The following is a 9243-nucleotide window of genomic DNA, read 5'->3' on the forward strand; positions in this document are numbered from 1 at the left end:
AAAGGGAAAAGCATGAGCCTGTAGACTTCAGGATCTACTCCATTAGTCTTAACAGTATCACAGATCTGCAAGAATTCAGTTAAGAACTGAAAAGGATCTTTAGATGAAAGTCCATGAAACTTGCAGTTCTGCTGCATTAGAGAAACTAGCCGAGGTTTCAGCTCAAAATTGTTTGCTCCAATGGCAGGAATGGAGATGCTTCTTCCATGTAAATTGGAATTAGGTGCAGTAAAGTCACCAAGCATCCTCCTTGCATTATTATTATTTTCGGCTGCCATCTCCTCCTCCTGTTCAAAAATTTCAATAAGGTTGTCTCTGGATTGTTGTAATTTAGCTTCTCTTAGTTTCCTCTTCAGAGTCCTTTCAGGTTCTGGATCAGCTTCAACAAGAATGCCTTTTTCCTTGTTCCTGCTCATAAGAAAGAGAAGAGAACAAGAAAAGAAGAGGAATCCTCTATGTCACAGTAAAGAGGTTCCTTATTGTTAGTAGAAGAAGAAAAGGAATAGGGGTGAAGAAAAATGAAGGATCCAAACACAAGGGTAAGGATAAGAGCAGTGATGTGAGATGAAGAGAAGTGTTAGTAGATGAATAAATAATAAGAAGGAGATGAGGGAGAAGGATTTTCGAAAATTATTTTTGAAAAAAGGGTTAGTGATTTTCGAAAATAGTTTTTGAAAAGGGTTAGTAATTTTCGAAAATTGAAATCAAAATTTAAAATAATTAGTTAATTAAAAAGAATTTTTGAAAAAGAGGGAAGATATTTTCGAAAATTAGAGAGAGAGAATTAGTTAGGTAGTTTTGAAAAAGATAAGAGACAAACAAAAAGTTAGTTAGTTAGTTGAAACAAATTTTGAAAAGATAAGAAGTTTGGAAAGATATTTTGAAATCAAATTTTGAAAAAGATGAGATAAGAAAATATTTTTGAAAAGATATGATTGAAATTAGTTTTGAAAAATATTTGATTTTTAAAATCACAATTAATGACTTGATTCACAAGAAATCACAAGATATGATTCTAGAACTTAAAGTTTGAATCTTTCTTAACAAGTAAGTGGCAAACTTGAAATTTTTTGAATCAAAACATTAATTGATGATGTTATTTTCGAAAATTATGATATAAAATAAAAAAAGGATTTTTGAAAAATATTTTTAGATTTTTTGAAAATAAATAAGAAAAATGAAAAAGATTTGATTTTTGAAAAAGATAAGATTTTTAAATTGAAAATTTGATTTGACTTATAAAAACAACTAGATTTTTTTTTTTAAATTTTTGAAAAAGTCAAATCTAATTTTCGAATTTGATGAGAATAAAAAGGGGAAGATAATTTTTTTGATTTTTGAATTTTTAATGATGAGAGAGAAAAACATGGAAATGATGCAATGCATGAAAATTTTTAGATCAAAATAATGAATGCATGCAAGAATGCTATGAATGTCAAGATGATCACCAAGAACACTATGAAGATCATGATGAACATCAAGAACATATTTTTGAAAAATTTTTAATGCAAAGAAAACATGCAAGACACCAAACTTAGAATTCTTTAATGCTTAGATACTAAGAATTCAAGAATGCATATGAAAAACAAGAAAAGACACAAAACATGCAAATGCAAAGATCAAACAAGAAGACTTACCAAGAACAACTTGAAGATCATGAAGAACACTATGAATGCATGAAAATTTTCGAAAAATGCAAGATGATTATGCAATTGACACCAAACTTATAACATGACTCAAGACTCAAACAAGAAACACAAAAATATTTTTGATTTTTATGATTTTATAATTTTTTTGTATTTTCTTTTAATTTTTTTTGAAAATCATTTTGAAAAAAGAAAAATAAGGATTCCAAAATTTTTAATATGAATTCCAAGAATCTTATGCTCTTTAGTCTAAAGCTCCAATCAAAGGGTCAGGCATGGCTTAATAGCCAGCCAAGCTTTAGTATGTAACTCAGACATGACACGCCTGACATGTCCTATCCAGAAGAATTAGACATGGCTTTACAGCCAGCCAGGCTTCAACATGCTTCATGAAACACTAGAATTCATTCTTAAAAATTTTGAAGAAAAATATATTTTTGAAAACATTTATTTTAAATTTTTTTTTTTCGAAAACAAAGGAGAAAATTTTTGAAAGATTTTTGAAAAATTTTTTTGAAAATAAAACAAAAAGAAAATTACCTAATCTGAGCAACAAGATGAACCGTCAGTTGTCCAAACTCGAACAATCCCCGGCAATGGCGCCAAAAACATGGTGCACGAAATTGTGATCTCTGGTAATGGCTCCAAAGGCTTGGTGCTCTAATCTCAATTCATAATTTGTCACAACTTCGATACAACCAACCAGCAAGTACACTGGGTCGTCCAAGTAATAAACCTTACGTGAGTAAGGGTTGATCCCACGGAGATTGTTGGTATGAAGCAAGCTATGGTCACCTTGTGAATCTCAGTCAGACGGATATAAAATAATTATGGAGTTTTCGAAAAAGGATAATATAAAAAGGATAGAAATACTTATGTAAATCATTGGTGAGAATTTCAGATAAGCGCATAGAGATGCTTTCGTTCCTCTGAACCTCTGCTTTCCTGCTGTCTTCATCCAATCAGTCTTACTCCTTTCTATGGCTGGCTTTTTGTAAGGATGTCACCGGTGCCAATGGCTACTTTCAATCCTCTCGGGAAAATGGTCCAAATGCTCTGTCACAGCACGGCAAATCGTTTGGAGGCATCACCCTTGTCGATGGTTGCATCCTATTCCTCTCTGTGAAAATGGTCTGATGCGCTGTCACTGCATGGCTAATCATCTTTGAGGTTCTCGATCATACTGGAATAGAATTTACTATCCTTTTGTGTCTGTCACTACGCCCAGCACTTGCGAGTTTGAAGTTCGTCACAGTCATTCAATCCCAGAGTCCTACTCGGAATACCACGGACAAGGTTTAGACTTTCCGGACTCTCATGAATGCTGCCATCAATCTAGCTTATACCACGAAGATTCTGATTAAGAGATCTAAGAGATACTCATTCAATCTAATGTAGAACGGAAGTGGTTGTCAGGCACGCGTTCATAGGGAATGATGATGATTGTCACGTTCATCACATTCAGGTTGAAGTGCGAATGAATATCTTAGAAGCGAAATAAGATGAATTGAATAGAAAACAGTAGTACTTTGCATTAATCTTTGAGGAACAGCAGAGCTCCACACCTTAATCTATGGAGTATAGAAACTCTACCGTTTGAAAATACAAAAGTGAAAGGTCCAGGCATGGCCGAATGGCCAGCCCCTCTGATCTCAGAACCAGGCATCCAAGGATAAAAATATAATCCAAAGATGGTCCAAGATGTTCAAAGATGTCTAATACAATAGTAAAAAGTCCTATTTATAATAAACTAGCTATTAGGGTTTACAGAAGTAAGTAATTGATGCATAAATCCACTTCTGGGGCCCACTTGGTGTGTGCTTGGGCTGAGCTTGAAGTCTACACGTGGAGAGGTCATTCTTGGAGTTGAACGCCAGCTTTTGTGCCATTTTGGGCGTTGAACTTCACTTTGCAACTTGTTTCTGGCGCTGGACGCCAGAATTGGGCAGAGAGCTGGCGTTGAACGCCAGTTTGCGTCATCTAAACTTGGGCAAAGTATGGACTATTATACATTGCTGAAAATCCCTGGATGTCTACTTTCTAACGCAATTGGAAGCGCGCCATTTTGAGTTTTGTAGCTCCAAAAAATCCATTTTGAGTGCAGGGAGGTCAGAATCCACAGCATCAGCAGTCCTTCTTCAACCTCTGAATCTGATTTTTGCTCAAGTCCCTCAATTTCAGCTAGAAAATACCTGAAATCACAGAAAAACACACAAACACATAGTAAAGTTCAGAAATGTGAATTTAACATAAAAACTAATGAAAACATACCTAAAAGTAGCCTGATTCTACTAAAAACATACTAAAAACAATGCCAAAAAGCGTATAAATTATCCGCTCATCAGCATGGCACGCCAACACAAGAAATCCACTATGGTGTGCCACTTGAGTTCGAAGGCGTGGCATGCCAAGGTTGAGAGAGGGACGAGCGTGCCACTTGAAGGAGTAGGCGTGGCACGCCAAGCTGGAAATGAAGGGCACGTGACATGCCAGAAAAGTGCCAGCCACACACTAGCTGAGAAGTCATACTTATTGAGTGTTTTCTTTTCCCTCCAAAATGTAATTTTCCTTTTTCACTTTTGTAATTATTTTATTTTACTAGGAGTAGTATAAATACCCCCAAGGAGTACTGAAGAAGGGGGTTAAGCAGTTAGTTTTAGATCCACTTTTACACTTCACTTTTGAGTACTTTTTGAGCTATGAGTAGCTAACTTCCCTCTCATTAAGAGAGGGAGCTCTGTTGTACCTGATGGATTGATGATAGTGAAATCCTTCTTCTCTTCATCTTCTCTTTGATTTGCTAGAAGGAATTTCGTTCTTAATGCTTAGTATTCAATTATCTTGGGAAAGAGATTGAATGCAATTGGGTTTCATGGGAACCTTGGGAAAGGAAACATGAAACCATGCTTGAAATCCCTTCTCACACTAGAGTAGAATCTGGGTTTTGGTGTTTGGATATGTGACATATAATCCTCCCTCTACTTGGACCTATAATGGTGTGAGGTATAATCAGGGACCAAGCATATCTCTCTTCATGAGCAATTAGACCAAGGAATTGGCTATTGATCAAGATCTGAGAGATTGAGTCACCAAGTGATTGGGGCTCAATCAATCATGATTGCCAAGAGGTCAATGAGTTGCATGATTGAAGGGGATATAAGCTAGATTCAATCTATAGAGACAACATCTCCCAATCTCAATGAATATCCCCATTCTTATCTATCCATTTCTTTACTGCTTATTTTTACATTCAACAATTCCCCATACCCATTTACATTCAAGTCATTTATGATTCTGCCCTTTACTTTCTGCCATTTATATTTCTACACTTTATTGCTTTTCTTTATATTCTAGCCTACATTTAAGTCATTTACGATTCTGCACTCTATAATCCTATTGATCCGCTTGACTAATTCATCAATTGATTAAAACTGCTCGAATTTGCCAATCTCTGTGGATACGATCCCACTCCACTGTGGGTTATTACTTGACGATAATTTTGGTGCGCTTGCCAAAAGGACTAATTCACCAATTTTGAATGGGGTGTGAATTCCGGTCATCAAGTTTTATGGCGCCGTTGCCGGGGATTGGCTTAAATTTGACAGTGATTAAATCGATTGGAGAGCTAGATTAAGCAATTTAAATTCTTTGTTATTTTATTTTATTTAGCACCTTTTTATTTTCTTTTATTTTGAGTTATATTTCTTTCTTCTTTGAGTTTTTTTTATTACATATTCCCACTCCTCTAACTGTTCGATTAATTGCACCACTCACACTAACAACCACTCTAACAAGAGTAATTTATTCATTCATTTTCTTTCTTACTTTTTTCCTTGTTGGTTGAATGACAGGTAGAAGAAGCGGTGCTTCAACTTCCTTTGATTCTGAACCTGAGAGGACCTTCCTTAGATTAAGGAGGGAAGCAAGAGGGAAAGGAGTCGTTGGTACTGAGGAAGAGGAAGAGTATTTTGAAACAAACATAGAGGAGGACATGGAGAACCACCATGAAGAAGAAGCTCACAATGCTAGGGAAGGCCCAGTAAATCATGATGGGCAAGAAAGGAGAGTCTTAGGCTCCTACATCAACCCAAATCCAGGAAATTGTGGCAGCAGCATCCTCAAGCCAACAATTCATGCCAATAATTTTGAGCTGAAACCTCAGCTCATCACACTTGTTCAGAATAATTGCTCATATGGAGGAAGTGCCCAAGAAGACCCTAATCAACATCTCAACACGTTCTTGAGGATATGTGATATTGTAAAGTCCAACGGGGTACACCCCGACATCTACAACTACTTGATGAGATATTTTGGAGGAAAAATAAATCTCTCCCAAAACACACAAATCTAACCGGCAAGTGTACCGGGTCGTATCAAGTAATAAAAACTCACGGGAGTGAGGTCGATCCCACAAGGATTGAAGGATTGAGCAATTTTAGCTTAGTGGTTGATTTAGTCAAGCGAATCAAGATTTGGTTGAGTGTTTTGTGATGTGCAGAAATTAAATTGCATGGAAGTAAAGAGAACAGGGAATTAAACTACTGAAACGTAAAGGACAAGAAATTAAATGGCAGAAACTTAAAGTGCAAGAAATGTAAATTACGGAAACTTAAAGTGCAAGAAATGTAAACAGCTGGAATTGTAAAGGGAATTGGGAAATGGATTTGCAGAATTTAAACAAGGAAAAGTTGAATTGCATTAAACAGAAGAGGGAAAGGGAATTGGGATTGAACCGGATATGGAACCAAAGTGAACCAATTGAACCGGTTTTGAGGTTAGCAAAAGTTGGACCAAAAGTTGGAGCTAAAGTTAGGGGTCTAACGTTGGCTCCAACTTTTCATAGCAGCCCATAAAACTTGCTGGTATGAACGTTGGTGCCAACGTTAGGGGTCTAACTTTGACTCTAACGTTGGCCTTGCCTTGTGTGCTAGTGGCGCCAACGTTAGCCACCAAGTTAGGGCAGTAAAGAAACAGAGATCCAAGATTGAGATTGAAACAGAATTTCTTCAATTCTCCAATCCAAGATTCAAGACAATTGTAATTGAAATTGAAAGCAATAAAACTGAGAGGAAGAGAAGTCAATTCTCCTTCCCTTTAGTCAAGCGAATCAAGATTTGGTTGATGGTTTTGTGACTTGCAGAATTAAATTGCATTGAAGAAAGAGAACAGGGAATTAAAGTGCTGAAACGTAAAGGACAAGAAATTAAATGGCAGAAACTTAAAGTGCAAGAAATGTAAAATACGGAAACATAAAGTGCAAGAAATGTAAACAGCTGGAATTGTAAAGGGAATTGGGGAATGGATTTGCAGAATTTAAACAAGGAAAAGTTGAATTGCATTAAACAGAAGAGGGAAAGGGAATTGGGATTGAACCGGATATGAAGCAGAAAAGTAAATGAACATAGAAAGCAGTAAACAGAGAAGTGAAATGGGAAATTCATATCTCAGGACCCAGAGACTAGAAAACCAAGTCTAGATCTCAATGCCTTCCTAGATCCAACAAGAACAATTGCAAGGAAATTGTAAATTGCAAGGAAAATAGATGAAGAGCAATTAACCGGAAATGAAATTCAATTAGCAGTAAAGAAACAGAGATCCAAGATTGAGATTGAAACATAATTTCTTCAATTCTCCAATCCAAGATTCAAGACAATTGTAATTGAAATTGAAAGCAATAAAACTGAGAGGAAGAGAAGTGAATTCTCCTTCCCCAAGACAAAGAAATTAAAGTTCACTCAATATCAAAAGCTCTCCGAAAACTATTATGAAAATTCCAAAAGATCACTCCTAGCCATTCCTTCTTGCTTCAACCTTTCTCCAAGCTTTCTTCACCTATCATTAATCAACCAAACTCATCAAAGCTATGCTCAAAATCATGAGATATTCATTCTTTCATAATATGCAACAAATATAGCATAAAACCTCATGGAATGGCATGAATTCATATATGGTTGATTCAATCAAGGGAAACATGAAAATCTACTCAATTAGCTTGCTTGTAGCTCAAGAAAGTGCATAATTCTAATGAAAACAAAAGAAAAAGACTAGTTAAAACAGGCTAGGATGACTTGTCATCACTACTCTTGTTCCCTTTCTCACTCAGAGATAAGGCAGCAAAGTGGTTGGAATAATTCCCCAAGGACAGCCTAACTACATGGGAGGCGGTCGTGAACAGATTCCTTGCAAGATTTTACCCCCCACAAAGAATCAATAGGCTGAGTGATGAGGTGCAAACTTTCAGACAACAAGATGGAGAAACACTTTATGAGGCCTGGGAGAGATTCAAAGATTTGACAAGAAGATGCCCACCAGAAATGTTCAATGAATGGGTATAACTACACATCTTTTATGAGGGACTATCTTATGAAGCAAAGAAGGCTGTGGACCATTCTTCAGGAGGCTCACTCAACAAGAAGAAAACCATTGAAGAGGCCATAGATGTCATTGAGACTGTAGCTAAAAATGAATATTTCTATGCTTCAGAGAGGACTCAGAAGAAGGGAGTGCTAGAACTCAACTCTGTAGATGCTTTGTTAGCTTAGAACAAAGCAATTGCAGCTCAAATAGTAGCTCTAACCAAAAGGATGGAGGCTAACCAAGCCTCAGTCATTCAAGACCAAACTCCTCAACAAGAAGGAAATGCACCAGAATCTGAAGGTGACTGGGAACAAGCCAATTATGTGAACAATTCATCCAGACCACCATATGACCCACACTCTAAGACATACAACCCAGGTTGGAAGAACCACCCAAACTTTGGGTGGGAAAATCAACAAAACCACAACCAGGACCACAACAAGCCTTATTCATCAAATCAGCATTTCAACCACAACCCCAACCATCAAACAGGGAACCATAGACCCTACAACAACTCACAAAACACATCATACTATAGTAACCAACCCACACACAACAACCTCAATCAAGACACACCATCCTCAACTATGCAATCATGTGAGATCAAGAGCAACTTTGAGAGAATGGAAGCTGCAATAGCACAACTGTCCTCACAAATTACAGGAGCAGTCTCCACCCTCATAGAAAATGAATTTCTCCCAAAACACACAAATCTAGATGTGCTTCAAGGGGCATCATCATTCGTTCAATGGTTATGGGCATGCCTTGGCTTAACCACATTGGATTCTCCTCTTCCATTGGAACTTTGGCCTTTGCACACAACCTCCAAATGGTGCTCGGATAGTACAACCAAGATCCGGCCGAATTCTTCTCAGCCAGCTTTTGAATGTCTTTTGCAAGGATTTCATGAACTCTTATCTCTCCTCCCACAATGATGCAATGCAACATCACAGCTCTCTCCCTGTTAACTTCTGAGGTGTTCACTATGCCCAGAATTGATCTTTTCATCAACTCATACCATCCTTTTGCTTCCGGGGTGAGGTTACATCTCTTCAGATACTTATATTTGTTCTTGTCATCTCCTTCCAACTCTGAGTTCTCCATACAAATGTCTCTTGCAATCTCATCATAATCCTGATTCTCATTCAATCTTTGTTGGTATCCCGGTTCACTAAAGCGGACTGACTTTAGTTTCAAGACTTTCTTGATTGCATCCGGGCTAAAGTCTACTTCCACCCCT

The sequence above is a fragment of the Arachis ipaensis genome, chromosome B03 (genome assembly GCF_000816755.2).
Source record: "Arachis ipaensis cultivar K30076 chromosome B03, Araip1.1, whole genome shotgun sequence".
Classification (NCBI taxonomy): Eukaryota; Viridiplantae; Streptophyta; class Magnoliopsida; order Fabales; family Fabaceae; genus Arachis; species Arachis ipaensis.